Raw genomic sequence first — 22,348 nt, forward strand, 5'->3', positions numbered from 1 at the left:
TCTCATTGAAAACTGGCACAAGAAAAGGTTGCCCTCTCTCACCATTCATATTCAACATAGTATTGGAAGTTCTGGCCGGGACAATCAGGCAAGAGAAATAAATAAAGGATAATCAAATAGAAGAGAGAAAGTCAAATTATCTTTGTTTGCAGATGACATGATTCTATATCTAGAAAACCATGTCATCTCAGCCCAAAAGCTTCTTAAGCTGATAAGCTACATCATCAAAGTCTCAAGATACAAAATTAATGTGCAAAAATTGCTAGCATTCCTACACATCAACAATAGGCAAGTTCAGAGCCAAATCACAAAGGAACTCCCATTCACAATTGCCACAAAAAGAATAAAATACCTAGGAATACAGCTAACAAGGGAAGTGAAGGACCTCTTCAAGTAGAACTACAAACCACTGCTCAAAGAAATCAGAGAGGACACAAATGGGAAAACATTCCATGCTCATGGATAGGAAGAATTAATATTGTGAAAATGGCCAGACTGCTCATAGCAATTTATAGATTCAAAACTATTCCCATTAAACTACCACTGAGATTCTTCACAGAATTAGAAAAAAAAAACTATTTTAAAATTCTTATGAAACAAATAGACAAAAAGACTGAATAGTCAAGGTAATCATAAGCAAAAAGAACAAAGCTGGAGGTATCATGCTACCCAACTTCAAACTATACTACAGGGCTACACTAACCAAAACAGAATGGTACTGGTACAAGAGCAGACACATAGACCAATGGAACAGAATAGAGAACCCAGAAATAAAACTGCACACCTACCAACCTGACAAAAACAAGCAATGGGGAAAGGATTCCCTATTTAGTAAGTGGTGCTGGGATACCTGGTTAGCCATATGCAGAAAATTAAAACTGGACCCCTTTATCATACCATATACAAAATTAACTCAAGATGGATTAAAGACTTAGATGTAAAACCCAAAACTATAAAAACACTAGAAGAAAACCTAGGCAATACCATTCAGAACATAGGCATGGGCAAAAATTTTATGACAAAAGTAACAAAAGCAATTGCAATGAAAGCAAAAATTTACAATGAGATCTAATTAAACTAAAGAGCTTCTGCACAGCAAAAGAAACTATCAACAGAGTACACAGATAACCTACAGAATGGGAGAAACTTTTTGCAATCTATCTATCCGACAAGGGTCTTATATCCAGTATCTATAAGGAATTTAAACACATGTATTTTACAGAAACAAACAAACAACCCCCCGTGCATTCTCACACTTTGTTTTCAAACACAGTTCTGCAAATGTTTTTGGTATCCACTTGTGAGTTCAAGAAATCTTGATACAACAGTAAGAACTATTGATTTTAGGGATGTTGCAGCCGATACCCTCTTGGGACAAGTGCAGGCTAGTAACACGTGTTAGGGAAGTTTCAGAAAAGCACAGTAGTGAAATGATTTGGATCTAACAGTCATTTTGACCTGGTTTAATCCAGCGCTGTTACTTAATAGCAGTGTGGTCCCAGACCTCTTTGTGCTTCAGTTTCCTTATTTGTAAAATGCTGATAAAACTATTGGTACTTAATTCATATAATTGATTCAAGTATTAAATATGCTAGTGATTGCAAAGCACTTAGAACATCTCATGGCATTTAGTATAGCCCCAATAAATGTCTGCAATTATTATATGAATATTTATTCATGAGGCTTGGGGCTGGACCTCACCACCTTTTCATAACAAGGTTACTGGGCCTAGACTGGTGGGTAGAGGGAAATAAATGAACTAATGGAGATATTAGAATTGAAAAAGTTCTGTCATTCCAAATAATAGAATGGAGTAAATTGCCAAACATTTTCTCTTTGATATTCAAGGCGAGCAAGTGTAATTAAAAATAATGATAACACCCAAAATGCTTCTGTTTCATGATTTTCTAGTTGAAAGTTCAGAAGTTGAGGATAAGAATTATGCTAATGAAGATTCTTCACTTTTTTTCATTTCCCCGGTATCCCATCCTGTTCACTCTTCTGATTGCTGCAGGACATTCAGTGTGAGAAAAATAATTCTATAGATAAACTACCGACAAACCATTGATTTCAAAGCTCTTTAAGAACTGAATGATTGATGCCTGTCATTAATTCATATCCTGATCACAATAAGGACGTTTTGGCTGCCATATGGAGTGTGGGTGGGGCTCAACAAATCCTCCCCACAGCACATACACTCAGAAGCTGCAAATGCCCTTCATGTATGCGAATGTTTGGGAGCTGTCACAAGTACATATTCAGACGTTATACTATTTTAGATTTATGTTAATATGCTACAGGGTTAACATGAGAAGTCAGGAAGTGTCATTTATATATGACTTTGGTAACAACTTCTATCACCCCACCACACGTCTTGTCACATTCCATGCTGTTCTGTAAGTGGCTTATGTTGCCACCTGATCTTAACACTCCGAATTACCATCAGATTCCTCCTGTAGCATCCCCAACATCCCTTAATTTCTGAGCTGTGCAGTCCACGTCTGGTTAATCATAACATATATCTTCAAAAGCCTCGAGTCAATTTTGATTACCATCTGCTGCATATATGAATGTCATTCCGGTAATGGAGTGGCCAGACTGACATGTGTTATACTCAAACCTTCATGTCAAAGTGCAGAAGCTAGTTTTGATAAACTTAATCGAAAGGCATTCTTTTAAAGGGACATTACCCTTGACTACATATATGCATTATTTTAATTAACATCTTTCTTTGTTCTTTTTAGTAGTTTTTATTTCTTCTCAAAACTCTTAAATCAACCATGCTCTCTTTATGAAATGTCTGGAGAGAAAAGGTCTACAGTGGTTACATAAATGGTCATCTGTTACCCCTGGAAAGTTATGGAAGCATTACAGAAACGTAGAAAGCTGGAAAGGCTGGGAAACAAGATGCTTGAAGAAGATATTGAGACTTTTTACATGTATTTATCTCTTCACCCCCTCATACACACAAAATTCCAGGATCATTTAGTTATTTGACATTGCAGTGTGTGAAGGAGAGGGAGATCCATTTTTTCTCTAAATTATTCTCATCTTAAAGGTATCACCTCTCACAGCTTGAATGGTTACTGTATCTACAGTAAAACAATAATTATTATCATGGTTATTTACGCAGTGTGTCCCAGACTCTATTATACTTGCCATTGCTATTCTCCTCAGCATCAACCTGGAAAATAGAAAGCACTCAAACATGAGTTCTCCTGATCATCCTCCCCTAGGTTTCATTTAGGTACTACGAGGTATAGAGTACTGTGAAGAGCCTGGGAGATCATATAGGAGGATACACAGTCATTTCTATTCTTAAAGAATTCCTAATCCTAACTGAAAGGAGAAAATCAGTTCAAACACATTGAAAACGACAAAAGCTGCTCAGTGAGCATTCAATCAGAGAACATTTATGAGTTTTATAATAGAGAATAAATAATAGATAAATAAATGAATAGACAACCTCATCTAGCATCCCATGATGAGTACTCTCAAAGGTTCCTTTTAGGGTTTTTCAATATCTCTATAATTCATATATCTTTATTGAATGGCTATTATGTGCCAGATCTCTGTAAAGAGTTCCAGCCCTTCCCAGCTTATGAGGAACACTTTACTGAGGGTGAAGTCACTCAGATTCTAGAACATGTTAAGCTCATCTAATAGGGACTGTCAATGACTCTCTTTTTTCATGAAGTACAGAGCCCCAAGAATAATTTACCTCAAACAATAATTTCCTTGGCCTCAAAAGATACTCACACTATATGAAAATGTGTGGTTTAGTTGAGGTGAGAATTGAATATGATACATTTTTACAAATGACTTGATGTCATTTCCCGATTTTTATTTTTTTATCCCTTGATGTCTCTTCAAATGCTGATTCTTTAAGTCATAAAAGCTGGATTTCTACGTTTAAGGGCAAATCCAGCTACTCAGAATTTCCAGTGTTATGGAAAATAATTTTGATATGCTGCCTCAATTCTTATTTGGAAGAAGGTGTAGAAATATATTTTTGGCCTGTATTCAATCCCTGTGGCCTTGTCCATGCTGACAAGTTTGTATTCCAAATTTTTCGATTGGTCTCCTCTACCAGGATAGAAAGCTGAGGTTGAATTCGCTGGAAAGTTACGTTAGTTTATTTGAGAGTGAAATTAATAAGGAAAGATTCAAGGATGACATTTTTGTATTTTAAAATTTAAAATTTCTGCTGCCTTTTTGGAATTGGGATAACTCTAGAGCTGAAATTTTCAGAACGCATTTAAGTGCCTATCTAGCCATTAGCAAAATATTAGAAAAAGGCTCATGACATGACTACTCTTGGATAGAGCGATCATCTACAGAAGCATGATATGGGAGCCAAATCAAATCCTTTTTGAAATAAAGAGGTTTGTTTACTAAAAATAAACATCCAAATTGCCATTTAGTTATACATTTAAAGAATATAAAGGAAGTATGATTTTCTTGTAAATGTGATGCTTTGCCAAAGTTCTAATCATAAACCTAAAACTGCTAGATTTATTTAAAATAAGTCCTAGTAAGTGAGTGAGGTTTGGCTTCAAAAGTATTGTGTTTTGAATTTATTATAATTAACCTCATTTTGTCATTTGTATGACACATTTTCCCAAAGGATATCAAGATATTAAAGCAAAACTTAGGAGTAATGGCAAAATAGCATGATAATTGGTGTTAAATAGATCAGTTATAAAAGTTTTCTATCACAGTAGCTCATCTCTCTCCAACTGCATTCCCTTTTTCCTTACTCCCAAAGGATGCCAATTATCTAAAAATTTGAATAACAATTTGTTATGTTTCATTTGTCAGCTTATTAACTCAGTTCATCATCTCTTTTCCAACTCCTTTATCACATAGTTATCTTACATTCAGCAATACATTTAATTATAATATTATTATAGCCCGTGAAGGTATTTATCAATGACTATTACTAAGTGAAATCTAAATACTAATTTGGCTTTTATAGATTCTTTAAATAGAATTTTGTGTTTTCTGTCCTCTTTTTAGCTTCTCAGAGAAAGTACATTTTTTTCTCATCTTTGTACTAATGTAAATTACTGTATCAATATATATGGCTTTTCCACGAGGTTTGGAAGAAAGTTTAGGGTCTTACTTTGCCTGTACTCCTTCTGATCACATTTCTGCCACTTCTCTTAGAGTTTGGCTTTGCCTATGTAAAGTAATATTCTGTGTTTACAAAACATCCTTCCTTCAGAGGCTATTACTTAAAAAGATGTTTAACTCTCCCCAGTGACCTCTTGTAGGTTTGTTTCTCAGGTAAACTTATTTTTAAAATGATTAATTGATTTATATTTTTGAAAATAAGTGAATTTTTATTCAGTGCATTATATAGTAACAAGAAGTGATAGACATGTAAAAATTCATTTGCCAAAGAGTACGTGAACAGTATAGTCATTTTCACATTTCTACAGCAGGCCTGTGGAAACATAACCTCATTTATCTACTTGGAATCAAAGCTTGGCTAGCCTACATAAAGTAGGCTTTTTTGGTGTCCCAACATTTATAGCCTATACAGATAATGAACGTTTTTCTGAGTGCCTAGGTGATAACCACTAATTCCCAGGTTACAAGTTCATCTATACAGTACCATGTATCCCAGAAAAGCCTACTGGTCCTGATTTCAAATATTCAGCCACATCATATCCATAGCTTCAATTATACTTTATAAACATATTTACTTGTTTTGGAGTTGGAAAAGAATATAATCACAATGCAAGTGACTTTAAACTTGCAATAGTCAAAGGTTAAGGTTTCTAGGAAAAAAACTTATACAGTATTGTTTTGAAAAATCATGAGCAAGTTGAAAAAACTTCTCACTTCCGGTTTTAATTTTGGCTACTGTGTGTTTTGGGTTCTCACAGGCGTATTTTAAAGGAAGCTGGGATCATGTGAAATACCCATGGCAGCTGTGGATGCCAACCTAGGTCTAGTCATGGCACTAGAATGTACAGTGAGCATATTTGGAACACTTATTCAGCATTGGCTGCATGTCGGCAGTATCTTTTAGTGTAAGGCTGAGGATAAGTCTGATTGGGAAGAATTCTCATTATGCAGATGAGGAAATAAATATCAGAATGTGATAGAGTTAAGATTTGAATCCAGATTTATGTGGCTCTAAAATTAGGACAATTATTCCTATACTTTAATGCCTCTTTTATCAGTTTCCTAGGGATGCTGTAACAAAGTACTAAAAGTTTGATAGCTTAAAACAGCAAAAAATTATTGTCTTGCAGTTTTATATGCTAGAAGTCTGAAATCAAGGTGTTGGCTCAGCCATGCTTCCTCCAAAACCTGTAGGGGTCAGTCTTTCTTTGACTCTTCTGGCTTCTGGTTTTTGTCAGCAATCCCTGGACTTCTTTGGGTTATAGATGCAGCACTTCAATCTAAATGACCAGAGTTTATGTATTTTTTAATCTTCCAAGACACTTAACCTAAAACAAATTAGATGCTCCATACATACTCATGTATTTGAATTGAATTACATTACATTGAATTCTCACCGAGGAACAAAGTAGAACAATAGAACATTATGTAGGGATGCCCCCATTGACTTCTGCAGATGTATCCATTGGCTGTAATTTCTTGATGTAACAAGTCTTAGAAAGTCTGGCTGAGTCTATGATGAACACGGAGTAATGCTATGTCTTCCACACTGAGCTAGAGGAAAATGTTGGCTATACAGTTTCATGAGATTAAGATAGTCCACTTGGCTCATCCTGGAGAACTCTTCAGTCGTGATTTACTTAGAAATGAAGTTAAAATGCAGTATTAGTTTGAGTTCTCCCGAGAAACAGAATATATATACACACACAATATGAACAGATTTTCAAGAATTGGTTTATGTGCTACTAAAGGCTAAGAAGTCTCATGATCTGTCGTCTGTGAGCTGGAGACTCAGGAGAGCTGGTATTCTAGTTACAGTCTGTGTTTAAAGGTTTCAGAACCAGAAAAACCTAAAGTGTAAGCTCCAGCGGGAATGTAGCAGATCTATGTCCCAGCTCAAAAAGAGTCATTCTCTCTTCTGTTTTTTTGTTTTATTCACATCCTCAAAATATTGGATTGTGCCAACCCCCATGAGAAAGGCCAATCTACTATACTGCATTTCCCAGTTCAAAAAAATTAATCTCATCCAGGAATACTTTCACAGGCACACTGAGAAATAACGTTTAATCAAAATATCTGGGCATCCCATGGTGCAGTCATGTTGAACATGAAATTAACCATCACAAATGCTTTTCCTGAATGTTAGCGAGAACAATTCTACATATTTAAATGCTCATTAAGAGGCACATTTCCCCTTCCATGATTGCACCCTACCCTCAATTGCCTAGGCCAATTTTAGGTGATCAGTGTTAGTGCAGGTGAAGGCAGAGAACCCTGTGTTGTTAAAAGAGGAAGCAATTCTGTTGGTGAATAGCAGTTTTCCCTAAATCATCTGTAATGGTCACTGCACACCTCCCCATTTTCTTTCTCTTTATGTCCTCTTCGTTCCAAACTTGGCTTAGAATTTTATTTCAGAAGTAAATGAGAGTTATAAGGAACATATCATAATCAAAAAAGCTGAAAGCTATGAAATTATACAACCTCTTATTAGAATCCCAGGTTTACTTCTTATATCCTAGGAAGTCTGAGGGCTTGACCTCTATAAGCCATCAAGTTTCACTTGTAATATGAGGAGATTAATGCATTACACAAAGGTTATTTTGAGAAATAATTGAGATAATAAAATGAAGTATGCTTAGCATCACACAGCTAAGGGGCAGTAGAGCTAAAATTTGAAATCGGGGATTGGTCTAAAACAAGGGCCAGCAAACCATAGCCTGTAGATCAAAGTCAACCTTCTACCTGCCTTTAGAAATAAAGTTTTATTATGATCATGCCCATCTTTAAAAGGGCATTACTTATATGTCTTTTGCAATGGCAGAGCTGAATAGTTGTACTGGAGACAAAAATCTAAAATATTTACTGTAGTCATATCTTGTTTATTGCCCTTTGCTTTATGATACTTCACAGATATTGAGTCACTTACAGATTGAAGATATGTGACAATCCTGCATCAAGTAAGTCTATTACTGCAATTTTTAAAACAGCATGTGCTCGCTTTGTGCCTCTGTATCACATTTTGATAATTCTCACTATATTTCACATTTTTCATTATTATTATATCTATTATGGTGATCTGTGATCAGCGATCTTTGCAGTTACTATTGTAATTGTTTTGGAGCACCGCAAATCACACACAGATAAGAAAGCAAAGTTAGTTGATAAATCTTGTGTGTGTTCTGACTGCTCCACTGACCAGCTACTCCCTAATCTCTCTCCCTGTCCTCAAGCTTCCCTATTCTTTGATACATAACAACATTGAAATTAGGCCAATTAGTAGCCCTACAATGGCCTGTAAGTATTCAAGTAAAAGAAAGAATCAGATGTATCTTACTTTAAATCAAAAGCTAGAAATGATTAAGCTTTATTATGAGAAAGACATGTGGAAAGCCAAGCTAGGCCGAAAGCTAGGTCTCCTTTGCCAAACAATTAGCCAAGCTGTAAACACAAAGGAAACCTTCTTGAAGGAAATTGAAAGTGCTACTCCAGTGAACACACAAATGATAAAAAAGTGAAACAACGTTATTGCTGATGTGGAGAAAATTTGAGAGGTCTGGATCAAAGATCAAACCAGCCACAACATTACCTTAAGCCAAAGTCTATTCTCAAGCGAGGCCCCAACTGTCTTCAATTCTGTGAAGGCTAAGAGAGGAGAGGGAGTTGCAGAAGAAAAGCCTGAAGCTAGCAGAGGTTGGTTCATGAGGTTTAAGGAAAGGAGCATCTTCATTAAAAGTACAAGGTGAAGCAGCAAGTGCTGAGGCAGAAGCTGCAGAAAGTTATCCAGAACATCTAGCTAAGACCATTGATGAAGGTAGCTGCACAAAGAATAGGTTTTCAATGTGTAAGAAGCAGCCTCATATCAGAAGATACCATCTAGGATTTTCATAGCTGGAGAAAAGAAGTCAATGCCTGGTTTCAATGCTTCAATGGACATGTTAACTCTCCTGTTAGGAGCTAATGCAGCTGGTGACTTTAAGCCGAAGCCGACGCTCATTTACAATTCTGAAAATCCTGGAGTCTTTAAGAGTTATAATAAATCTGCTCTGCCTGTACCCTATAAATAAAACAACAAGGCCTAGATGACAGCACATCTGTTTGTAGCATGGTTTACTGAATATTTTAAGCCCACTGTTGAGACTGACTATTCAGAAAAAAGATTCCTTTCAAAATATTGCTGCTCACTGACATGTACCTGGTCACCCAAGAGCTCTGATGGAGAGATACAAGGAGGTTAATATTGTTTTCATGACTACTGACACAACATCTATTCTGTAGCCCATAGATCAAAGAGTAATTTTGACTTTCAAGCTTTATTATTTAATAAATACACTTCATAAGGCTATAGCTGCCATACTGCCATAAATAGTGATTTCTCTGGTGGATTGGGAAAAGGAAAATGAAAACCTTCTGGGAAGGATTCAGAAGGTCTACATGCCATAAAGAACATTCATAATTCATGGGAAAAGATCAAAATATCAACATTAAGAGGAGTTTGGGAGAAGTTGCTTTCAACCCTCATGGATGACTTTGAAGGATTCAGGACTTCACTGGAGGAAGTAATTGCAGATGCAGTGGAAATAGCAAGAGGACTAGAATTAAAAGCAGAGCATTCTAATTCTCCTCTTCTTAGAAGTGAAGATTTGACTGACTTGCTGGAATCTCAGGATAAAATGAACAATTGAGGAGTTGTTTCTTATGGACGGGCAATGCAAGTGGTTTCTTGAGATGGAATTTACTTTTGGTGAAGAGGCTGTGAACACTCCTGAAATAAGAACAAATGATTTAAAATATTTCACAAACTCAGTTGATAAAGTGGTAGCAGAGTTCAAGAGTATGGACTCCAGTTTTGAAAGAAATTCCATTGTGGATGAAATGCTATCAAACAGCATGACATGCTACAGAGAAATGTTTCATGAAAAGAAGAGTTACTCCACATGGCAAACTTTATTGTTGTTGTTGTTTTTAAGAAATTGCCACAGTCACCACAACCTTTATCAGCTACCACCCTAATCAGTCAGTAGCCATTAACGTCAAGATGAGACCCTCTACCAGTAAAAAGGTGATAATTCACCGAAGGCTTTGATGATTGATAGCATTTTTAGTGACAGAATATTTTTAAATTAAGGTACATACACTGTTTTTTAGGCATAATGCTATTGCACACTTAATAGACTGAATACCATATAGTATAAATATAACTTTTACATGCACTAGGAAACAAAAAAAATTGTGTGACTCACCTTATTACAATATTGCTTCATTCCAATACTTGCTTTATTGCAGTGGTCTAGAACTCAACCCACAATATTTCCAAGGTGTGCCTGTACTTGATTTATTGCATAACAAATTTGTCAGTTCCTGGTCTAAAATATCACAATCTACTGCTGGAGTTACTTGTGGTAATGTTTGAATTTTTAAAAAATATACGAAAAAATAATATAAGCCTTTAAAGAGAAATAAAAATTAAACTAAAAGGCATAATAAAAATCTACCTATTTCAGTAGATTAGACAGTATCTGCTTTTGTTCATTTTCTATAATATAACTGGAAATTCTATTTGGCAGCAATTCAAGTAAGTAGTGCTACCAGATATGTTCCATTTTTCTAGGAGATATCTATTCTAATAATAAATTATTTTAATATGTCCCTACTGGTATAAGGGTATACAATGTATGTATGTATACCACTGTGTGTTATGACATACTATCTAATAATAATATTGCTAATAATAGTTATATCATTATTAACCTTGTCACTCTTAGTTTGACAAGTATTGTTCTGTCAGGGACACATGGACAATATTATTCAGCTAACCAATTGCTCTTTCTTTTTGTACCGCGTCTAAGACACGTAGCATCCTGTGGAGGACTGGGCATTTCTAGTATCTAGCCAGATACAGTTTAACCACCTTCTAGTAATCTGAGCACTCTGTCTCACTAAAAAATATTTCAAAAACTGAGCCACCTATAGAATTTATAAAGGACGTTCCTTTAAAAATGAATATACTTTAAACTGCTCACATAACTAGTTTCTAACACATATATCAGAATTAGCAAGTTAAGGCTATCCCTGTAATAGTCCACTTTTGACAAAATCACATGTGAAATAAAAAAAGAAAAAGAAAAAACTCTCCTTGCTGAGTTCCTGCAAAAGATACTGTTTAACTTGTCAGATTGATTTTTTAATCAAAATTCGAAATAGTGGAATAAAAATTAAAAAGCTTAAAAGTCAATGTTAATTAATGCATATCTTCAAATTTGCAACTGATTTACTTATAAGTAAAAGGATCCGCAAAGTTTAATTGATTTTCCACATTGTATACTGAGAAATAGTATTTTGTACCTCTTAAATAATTCACAAGTTTGAATCCTAAGGCATATATATAAAAATATATAAGTGTGTGTGTATATATATATATATATATATATATATATATACTGTATTTATGCCTAAATATTCTGGCAGCAAAGGTCAAAAGGACAAAGTGGCCACAAGTTATAATGGGTTGGAGAATTTGGATGGAATGTAGATCTAAATTACTGTGTTACGTTACCTTGTTGAAATCTTACTGCTAAAATTTTGCACTGCTAGGCAGTAAACTAGAAGAGAAAAAAATAAATTGAGAAAGTGTTAATTTTTAAGCAAGTTTGACAAAGATTGAGTTTCATATGACAAATATTGTCAGCAAGACAGGATTCTGTCAGTGGAAGAAGTTTAAACATTAACAATTTCTGTCAGGCTGTTGACACAATCATGGCAGACATTTCCCAAGATGCCGAGATGACTGCTGGCATTTGTCAACAATCCTGTCATAGTGACAGCAATAAGACCATGTCTGGAAATGTGACAGTTTTGGCTTTGTGCTCCCCTGAGCAATAGCCCAGGTGTTCAGAGAAAGTGTGGGAAAACCCATATTTCTGCATTGTCATTCGAACACAGAAAACACAGGAGGAAAATGAGCTGTCACTCCAATTCCCATGATGCCTTGCTGCTTAGCATAACTCTACAGTGCGGCCCTGGGTCCACTGGTCCATATTCTGACAGATAATTAAGAAAGCAGCAGCTTTTTCTAGACGGCTCTTCCTCATGATTTGCATTTTAGCCAGAGGCGACCAGTTATAAAAAAAACATGATGGAAAGATGGTAAGAAGCCAATTAGATGGATGGATGGCTGACTGACAGCTCTCTGGTATTACAACTCCAGATTTCAGACTACATAGCCTGGCAGTTTTCTACAAGAACCAACTTTTTTGCAGGTTGGTAAAGCTGTTAAATGTGGGACTATATATAGCGCTATATAATTTTTCAAAGTTGTACATTTTCCTGAAATAAGCATGTATTCTTTTCAATCAGGGTTTGCATTAAACAAGTTTCAACAATTTAATCACAACTTGCATCACTATATTTAGCAATATTAAAATTCTAGACAACTTGTAGGCACATTAGCTGTGCCAGTAGAGAAGTGATTAAAAAGCTGAGAACTACTTTGAGCCAGCAGAGATAAAGTGAGCTAATAATTACAATGTCTGTGCAGATATGCTTTGGAACTTTGAATTGTACATTGTTTACTTTTAAGCAAATAAAAACATAGACCATAAATTTCCCCTCCATCTTTAGATCTTGCACACATATATTTTGTTATTATCCCTGTTCAGGGTATAATATATGCTTGTGTGTCTGCTATTTTAGCTAATTTTGAAATTAAAAAAAAATAAACTGTTAGTGTCAAGCTTCCAGTTTGGCCGTGATATTCTATAGCTTCTAGCCAATAGGAGTCAACTCTTCACAATATTTTACAATTTGGAAGCTTCACCAATGTTTCCTGTGTACTGCATGCTGTGTGTGTGTGTTGTGTGTGTGTATATATATATACTTGTCAGATATATATATATTAATACATATATATCAGACACACACACAACACACACATTGTTAAAAGCAAACAATTTGCTATTAGTTTGGCATGTTTTCATTTGTAGTTTGAAATAAGAGATTTTTCTTTCAAATTGTAAAGATACCTCAGATTTGATTTTGATCTTGAAATATGAAGGGTAGGCAATTATTTCACTATACATCGAAGTTCCAGTAAGGAATATTAACCCAAAGCAGAAAAGTGAGTGTATTTTCTTACTGTGGGTAATGAATCTTCTACAAACTGAGGATAATCATTAAACCAATGGCAGGTCTGAATGTTTTTAGTTGCTTAAAACTAAACAATATACATTTCAAAGTTCCATGTATATCGCTCAAACTACACTGATATCAAAATTCACAACACACATAAAGCGTGAGTGATAACCATTTCTTTTTGTTGTCTTTTTAAACTGTACTAATAATTGTCACTTTGCTCTGTTGAAATTAGATATGCTCAGTATACTAATAATAATTCTAAAAAAATTCTAACTGCACATACTTAAAAAGTTTAAACAATTACTCCTTTAAACAAGTTCAAAGGAGTAATTTTTCTCCCATAGACATAATATAATACAAGTAGAAACAGAAATCATCCTGAAGATTTTTTTAAATGATTTTTAAGGAAATTTGTTTTTTTCAATACCCGAAGCCCTTATACAATTAAAATACTTCTACTATTTAATATTTTACTTCTTTCCTCATTTTCTATTTTAAGGGGAGAAATGCTGAATATAAAGTTTCCCAGTAAAGAAATTCTTTAAATAAGGAAAGTTAAAAAGCTTTGAAACATTTGTCTCTATGGTTGGATATTTATGCTTGGAGTCTAGCTGTTTTGTTTTTGTTTTTGTTTTTGTTTTTAATTTCCTCATGTCTTCTGCTTTCATCAACTCCTCATACTTTGTATTGAAATTTATTTCACTGTTGGATTACCTTATTTATTGCACAATGGCAATGCATTATATTTTCACAAGGTCTTGAGGAAGTTGTGGGTTTTAAAAAAAATAATTAGAATTGAAATTTGAGGAACCATGTATTGTATACAGGTTTTAAAATAACAACTCTTTGCAAATTTTGTTTTGTTTCAAACTATGCATTAAAATACAATTTTTGTTTAAGGGACAATCTGAAGAGCAATATTTATTGAATTGAAATGAGTTCTGAAAATACTCATTTTGAAAGTATCACTCTATCACTGTAGGTTAAAGAGACATGTTTCTAAATAAAAAACAAAGTGTGTCAGCATCAAAACAAAACTACATCTCACCACAAAACTCATGAGGTTGTGCCTGGAAAATGTAGTAAAATCCATTGGAGCCTATTGCTACCATCATTTTCGTATTACACTTTGCAATTTGAGTGACTGGAATTTGAACTTAAACAGTGAAGGGAAGCATATAGGCAAGTTTCTTACAAATTGTTTTTCTTCAGTATATCTGTATTTCTAATGGAATATTTGGTTAAAGATTTCCTTTCGTAGTTTCAAAAGAGAATTATTTTTGAGACACATTATCAAGATGGCTAATATTCTCTTCAGTGCATTTTATACTGCAAATTAAAAACTTAAGTAAAAAACATTTAAGATGTGAATGTTAAAAAATGATGGAAAAGGTCATTTTCCTGAGGTTTTTTTTTTTCTAGATAGTTTATAGAAATATAGCCTCACTTTATAATCCTATAAAAATCAAATTCTTCATTCAATATTTATAGGCACTTTCCATAAGTAATATAACAATTAACCTCAGACATCTTTTAATATCTTTTAAACCATGTCATCAAACAATAATATTGTTTAAGGAACATTTAAAAATCATGTCATTAAGGAATAATGTTGTTTATGTTGAATTGCTCTTTAGCACCTCATACACTTTTCTAACTTTGTAAACACCCAAATGACCCTGCAAACCACCAGTCATAACACACTGGTGAAATATTTGCCTCCTTTACTTATTGGATATAGAGCAGTTTCCAGGAGCCAAGGGATTACATAAAATCTGCTCACTTTCGCTGATTTGGAATGAAGTCTGGCAGTTCATTTACATGTTATTTTGAGAGAGTGAAAAAAAGAGAGAGCAGAGAGTATTCAAGGGACAGAGACACTGAGAGAAAAAGAAATCAGCAACAACTCTTTGTTATACTATGTTCATAAATTGTGCAGAATTTCATTTAAATGAATAGTTTGAATTATGTAAGAAATCAACCAATAACGAGGTATAGATACAGAAACCACAAGCTTCCTAAAGACTGCAAATGTATATTGATCCCAATAGTCAAACAAATCTTTCTCTCTTTCTCCCTACCCTCTGAGAGCCACTCTTAAATTTCATTTTAAGCACATTACTGCCTGTCTTGTGTAACAGCTATCTGTAAACTTTTTAAAGGCAGGGGCTGAAGCTGACTTTTTTTTTTTTTTTTTTTTTTCTGCTGCACCAACAATATAAACATCGTAGAGTCTCAAAAGTGATTGAATTTAATGCAGACTTTCACCTGGCTTTGCAGCCATTGGTTCTCATACCCGAGGCAGGTTAACAACCCAATTGACTAGTTAGTTCCGTGGGCCCAAGTTGTGACTCAGCCAGTCAGTTTTGCTATATTTCTCAAGCACAAGCCAAGCAAAGTTGAAGCACATGCCTTGGTTGCAAGATTGGATGAGCAATGATGCTCAAGACTGAAGGAGCGATCCATGTTCTAGTCATCATCATCACATCATTCGATTACTGTAATCTATCATCTGTCTAAGGCTGACCAATGTTAAGCATCTATACTATAGAGAATAGTTCTTATACCTATGACTTGCTAACTAGTTAATCGGTTAGTTTCAAGGCAATAGTGACTTCCATAAGGAAAACTATTCTGTGTCTGTAGATAAACATGGTAGAATATTGGTGATTTCTTACCATTTAACCCAATTTTATTGAGTTGATCCTTCAAACATCCTTGAGAAGTAAATATTTTAATCCTCATTTTGCAGATTTGATATGCAAGGAGTTACGTGACTTCTCTAGGTCTGATATGTAGTGTGTGGCAAAATAAAATTTGAACTGAAATCTTTCTGATTTTCAAACTTCTCCTCCTTTCATTGTGCCTGACTTTCTTAAAAAATAATTAATATCATAATTGTTAGCATAAAAATAGGTTCCAGTTTTATTGTACACATTTCTGGAGAAAAAAAAACTTATGAATAAGAAATTAGTAGTGTTGTGTACCTTTGTACATGAGTAGAAACTTCATTTATTTTAATTATGTTATTCTCATGTTCTCAATACAAAACAAAAATTTTCTCATCATCTACAGAGTTTTGACTTGCTAAATAGGTAAAAATATTTGGACACTAATCTTGTTTATAAGTTTAATTTAGGGAGGTAGAAGAATAAATATAAGAGAATAAAATCCTAAAGTCTTTACCTTTTTGGATCTCAGAATCTGTTAGAAAAAAACACAAATAATTCTAATACAATACTTGATACACACATTATAATGTCTTTGTGCTCAGTCTTGTTAAGTGATTACACTGACCAGGATATGAAAGAGAACACTTAAGGTAAGAAGAACAGCATGAGCCTGAAATATGAGTGAGAGTATCAAATTATCACAAGCATCTAGAGCATAGAGTGAATGCTATGAGGGAGGCTTCTAGGGGGATGACTATGTTGAGAAATAATTCTGGAAAATCAGGCTGGGACAAAATAAAGGAGTCACTTTCTTACCAGACTAAGAAGCTTACACTTACTTCTAATGGGTATTCATCTCTGAGTCTCACTAGGATGTGATCAGATTTGTGAATTGGGATAACTTTAAAAGCAAAATGGAGCAGGGATGCAAAGTAAAAAGTTTTGTGACAGAGAGACCAGTGTGGGGACTGCTTCAGTGACAGGAATGATGAGTAACTGAGCTAAGACTGTGACAGTGAATTATAGAGATGAAGTTTTTATTACGGCCAGCCCCGGTTGGTAGCATATCAAAAACACCTCAATTCTTTGCAATTTCCTGTAGTTTTCTAACACTGATAACAGCTTTACTTTCATTAGATTTAGGCCGTAAATCTGCTGGAAATTGCCCAATTTGATTGGTAAGCATAGTTCTCTGTCACCAGTGAAGAGCTGGAGCAGAAGTAGAAAATGTTTAAGTATTTTCTTTTTCTAGGGAAACAGTTCATTATATTAATATTAATTTTTTTATTTTTATTTTTTCAACAGAAGGTCATACATATGCTAGTTGAGAGTTCACAGCTAGCCCCTCACTACTCAAATTGTGGGTGTTATTGCCAGACTGCGGAGATGCACAAGAATTGACTTGAGAAGCAAGGAGATTATTCATGCTCCTGCACACTCTGTTATCTCTGGGAGCTCTTAATCAATGCAGGGTGAGAGCCAGTCAGCATGACTGTGGTTAGGGTAAACGGGCTGTTGAGGGAAAGATAAATTAAAATGTGATTACTATTCAAATTGGAATATAGAGAACATAATCCAAGATGGAAGAGAAGGAGAATAATAGAAATAAATAAAAATTTACCTACTGAATCACTTGCTCTATTGAATCTAGTCCTTGAAATTCCAAAGACATTATAATATGCTTTGACTAAAGGGAACGATTTGGGTGATTTATACTCTATCTTTATTGGCTCTTGCAGATATGATGAAATATAAATTCTCACATGCTAGAAATGTCTACTAAATATACCTTGATATACAAATTAAATTCTCCTATAGAAAATTGTACTGTACTCAAAAATCTATACACAAATTAAAAAACTAAATTCTAAATAACATTTGATGGTTCTGTGATTATGAAGAAAATAGATGGTGGGCCAAAATTCTAGTCATAAACACTAGAATTTAGGTTACAACTCTGGAGCTCATTAGGGCTTTAATAATGTAATTTACCTAAAAGATTTTTGAAAATACTTTCTTAATATTTAAAAGCATGATTTCTTTCTTTAATGATAATTTATTCTACAGCTAATTTGCAAAGGTGTTATAAGTGTGTTTACTTTGTCTTGTTCTTGAAGACATTGCTGCTAATGTAAAAGACCAGTGATTGAAATTCATGTATGTCTTAGTTGTATGAACCATTTTACTTTATTTTTCTTAGATTGTGCCTATAAACTTCTATGTCTTGGTGAGCTTCATTTTTTCCTGAAAATGTTACCTACTATGTGTTTTTATTCCATATTTTTATCATATAGTTTGACTTTTTCCTTCACATTCTGGTTTCTAGATAGTTATGTTCACTACTGAGATTTCAGCTGTCTCTGGCATATGGCCTTAATGTTCGATAACTTATAATCAGCAATTACTAGAACTGATAACAGACCATGGAAATTCAGATAAATCTTGGTGAATTATTTTAAAAAAATACCTTGACATTCTCTCTCTGGATAGATGCATTCACATACATTGCTTTAGCTTCTTTTCACTTCCAGATATCTGGGTCAGAGCAGATAAAATTCAGGCTGCCATGAACATGCTCTGCTTTGCTATGCTTCAGGCGAGAACTTCTAAACCACCTTTATTCAGCAAAATACCTGTGGTTTAGACTCATCACCCATTGTCTGTCTTTCTGCTCTTCTCTGTCTAGAGATAGTAGAGAAAGCTAGGCTACCACATAAACACTTCAACTTCAGGGAAATTGGAAGCTATGAAGTACTTCAAGCATTACAAATTCACCCCTTCTGTTTTGTTTTTCTATCTCCCTTATTTTTTTCCCTCCTTTATTGTCATCTGTCTTCAAATTTCAATCTTGAAAATTAAGGAATATTTACATTGATAGAAGTCTTTGAAAATATAATTTTTATTATTAAGGAGCAAAATATAATTTTGTACCTTTCAGTCAATATGAAATGGCCAATTTTGTTTAATTTTACAAACTGAATAAACCTCATATACAACGTGTGAACTATGAAAGGAGCATGGCATTTTTCATTCATTGTTTTGCAATGCTTTAATTTAAAAGTAAAAGTATTGCTGTAAAATATGTGATCTTTCAAAATGATGAATTAATTCACTTAACATTTTTGGTGTTGTTTGAAATTACTTTCAGGTGACACTGTTATATTAACTATTACATGTTCTTTGATATATAACACAAGAGATCTTTTTTTTTTTTTTTTTTTTTTTTTTTTTTTTTTTTTTTTGAGACGGAGTCTCGCTCTGTCGCCCAGGCTGGAGTGCAGTGGCGCAATCTCGGCTCACTGCAAGCTCCGCCTCCCGGGTTCACACCATTCTCCTGCCTCAGCCTCTCCGAGTAGCTGGGACTACAGGCGCCCGCCACCACGCCCGGCTAATTTTTTTGTATTTTTAGTAGAGACGGGGTTTCACCGTGGTCTCGATCTCCTGACCTCGTGATCCACCCGCCTCGGCCTCCCAAAGTGCTGGGATTACAAGCGTGAGCCACCGCGCCCGGCCAACACAAGAGATCTTGAACTTATTTTCATGATACCTAGACAGACGCCTTTCTGTTCATGATGGCTAAAATATCAAGTTCCTCTCCCCACAGATCATTTAATTTTATATATCATGAGTATATTACAATACTTCAGTATTCATCACACTTGAATAAAATTTTTACCCATTAAAAAATAACTAATTCTCAAAGATGTTCAATTTTAACATGAATCATTTTATTTTAATTAAATACGTGTAAACATAAAATTGGTACAAATTCTTTATGATGGATACTATTATACAACTCTAAAAGCCAAACAAATTTATATGTTAAATGCAAGTGAATTTACAAATGAAAAATTAGAAACAAGAAAATTTATTTTATATGACTGAAGAAGTCACTTTTCTGCAAAACAATTGCTGCCAGCAATATGAATATAACACAGCTATCACACAAGATCATGCACTGAACCCTATGTGATAATGCAATTCCCCCACCACTTTCTTTCCATTTACATAAAAGCAACAATAACAACCAAAACTTCTAGTTCTTATCATGTGTCTTAACATTATTTCTCCTTCATTTATTGTAACACATCATTTGTGTATTAAATGCTTTCTGTCCTACGCTTTTCTCATTAGCCCAAGGACATTGATAAAGTATTCTTTTCCTCTTTGTGACCGTAAGCACAAATGAAAATATGGATACTGAAATTGCATGGCACTAGCAAATCATGAAGCGGCCATTAAAATGATAAAAAATGTAAACATTCTCTAGATTACCATTTTAAAACCTAAAACCCCCCAAAATATAAAATTTTGTTTAGATTATTAATAGCTCCTAAGACACATTATTTGAACCTCCGAGTTATGTTTACTCTTTTTTTTTTTTTTTTTTATTTTAAAGCTTATTTTTATTTTTTACAAATGCATAATAGATGTACATAGTTTGAGAGTACATGTGATAATTTAATACATTCATAAAATTTGTAAAGATCAATCCATCACCTTATATATTTGTATTTTCTTTGTGCTATAAACATTCAAATAGTTCTCTACTATTTTGAAATCTACTATAAATTATTTTAAACTATTGTTACCCTACTAATGTATCTAACATTGGGTGTTATTCCTTCTATCATACTGCTTTTTGTACTCATTAATCAACCTTTCTTTATCCTCCCTCCCCACTACCCTTTCTGGCCTCTGGTAACCACCAATCTTTTCTCTGTCTTCATGACGTCCATACTTTTAGCTCCTACTCATGAGTGAGAACAAAAGCATATGGAATCAATGTAAGTGCCCATCAACAGATAAGTGAAGAAAATGTGCTCCGTATGTAGGCACACACACACACACACACCCACACACACACACACACAAGAATATTATTCAGCCATATAAAGGAATGAAATCCTATCATTTGCAGCAACATGAATGGAACTTGACGTCATTAAGTTAAATGAAATAAGTCAAGAACAAAAAGATAAATACCACGTGTTCTCACTCATGAGTAGGAGCTAAAAGTATGGACGTCATGAAGAGTTATGTTTACTCTTATTTGAGAAATACTAGAGAGAGTTGGCTGGTAGTAGGTTGATCATTATAAAATCATCCCTTTTCTAATGTCCATATTTTTTCTTCAAAATGTTTATGAGATAAGACACAAAATAAGAAACTTAACCAAAATTTTAGTTTAAGAAGGACAATATTAAATGTTAAAATCCATGATTTTTGTAAATCTTCGTAATTCTGCTACACAGACTGAATTCTGTACTTTTAAGTTGACTTGAATGAAAAGTCAAAGACTTTTAAATAATTAAGTTACCTCATGCATTCAATTACAACACTCAATAACAAAAAAATTGCACTCAATAACAAGAGGCATTCATTGATAAATACAAACTTTTGGGAAGCCCAGAGTAAATATGAGTTAAATTGGATTTCCTAAACCTATTCTATTAATGTCTCAGCACAGGACCATAAGAATTCATCTTCTAAATGAGCACTGGAGCACATCCACCTCCAACACAGGGTGGGCTTCCTTTGAGTTGATGTTGTGATGCAATTGGTAAAAGGATGAATGTGGGCTTAATTGGCTTTTCTAGATAGAGCACATTCCCAATCTGATCAGACAATATTCCTAGCTGTTACTGCTCAGGGCCTTTGCATTGGCTTTTCCTTTTGTGTGGAATGCTCTTCCTCCAAATATCCAGTATCCCCTAAAATGCTGTTTTCTCAATTATCAGCTCCTCAGAGATGCTTCCCCGAATTTCCTATGTAAAATAACACTGCCTTTATTACTTCTCTTTATTTATCTGTTAGAGTCTGAAGATACAACAATACAGTCTCAACCGACCTTGAAGAGTCTTTTGGGAAAACAACTTCTTAAATACATAAAGTCAGTATACAAGCAGTACTCATATGACAAGATAAAGGCATCTTTAGGGTACTTTAGGAACTCAGAGCAAGGACCCATTGTGAAGGTTTGAAAAAGATTTTCTGAGAGAGATGGTATTGATCTGGATCATAAGGAATGGGTCATAGTCAAAGAACTAAAGTAAGAAGGGGTTTCAAGTCAGAATAAATATGAATGAATGAATGTATAGATTTGTAACACAGCCTGAGGAAATTACATTGATTGGAAAAGCACAAAGTTAGAAGGTAAGAAAGTTGGGAAATTACATTTCCGGATAGGTTTGAAAACACACGTATAGATATGTTCCCCTTTTTTGGCAGTTGTCCAAACCTATAGCCCTTGCAAAAGCGGCACTCATCAGGGACCATTTTAAATTATCATGTAACTTTCATCTTCCCAGAATTAGCTAGAAACAACTGATTGAATCAGGAGACACCAAGAAGCTGTCTCATTAGATAATGGTTGACCAATCAGATTCTCATTCTCAGCAATTCAAACT

The 22,348-nt window shown here is 34.3% G+C and overlaps 1 long non-coding RNA gene across 2 annotated transcripts in view; it reads left to right on the plus strand.

The window, feature by feature from the left end:
• LOC129473411 (uncharacterized) overlaps positions 1–22,348 on the plus strand; it is a 190,041-nt gene that overhangs the window by 157,836 nt on the left and 9,857 nt on the right. The window contains exon 1 of one of the 2 annotated variants that reach the window (XR_010119273.1): positions 21,754–21,831. The exons of the other annotated variant lie outside the window; for it this stretch is intronic. This is a non-coding gene — a long non-coding RNA (uncharacterized lncRNA). Of the gene's footprint in view, positions 1–21,753; positions 21,832–22,348 lie in introns of those variants that run through there. 2 annotated transcript variants of the gene reach the window in all.

The sequence above is a fragment of the Symphalangus syndactylus genome, chromosome 23 (assembly GCF_028878055.3).
Source record: "Symphalangus syndactylus isolate Jambi chromosome 23, NHGRI_mSymSyn1-v2.1_pri, whole genome shotgun sequence".
Lineage (NCBI taxonomy): Eukaryota > Metazoa > Chordata > Mammalia > Primates > Hylobatidae > Symphalangus > Symphalangus syndactylus.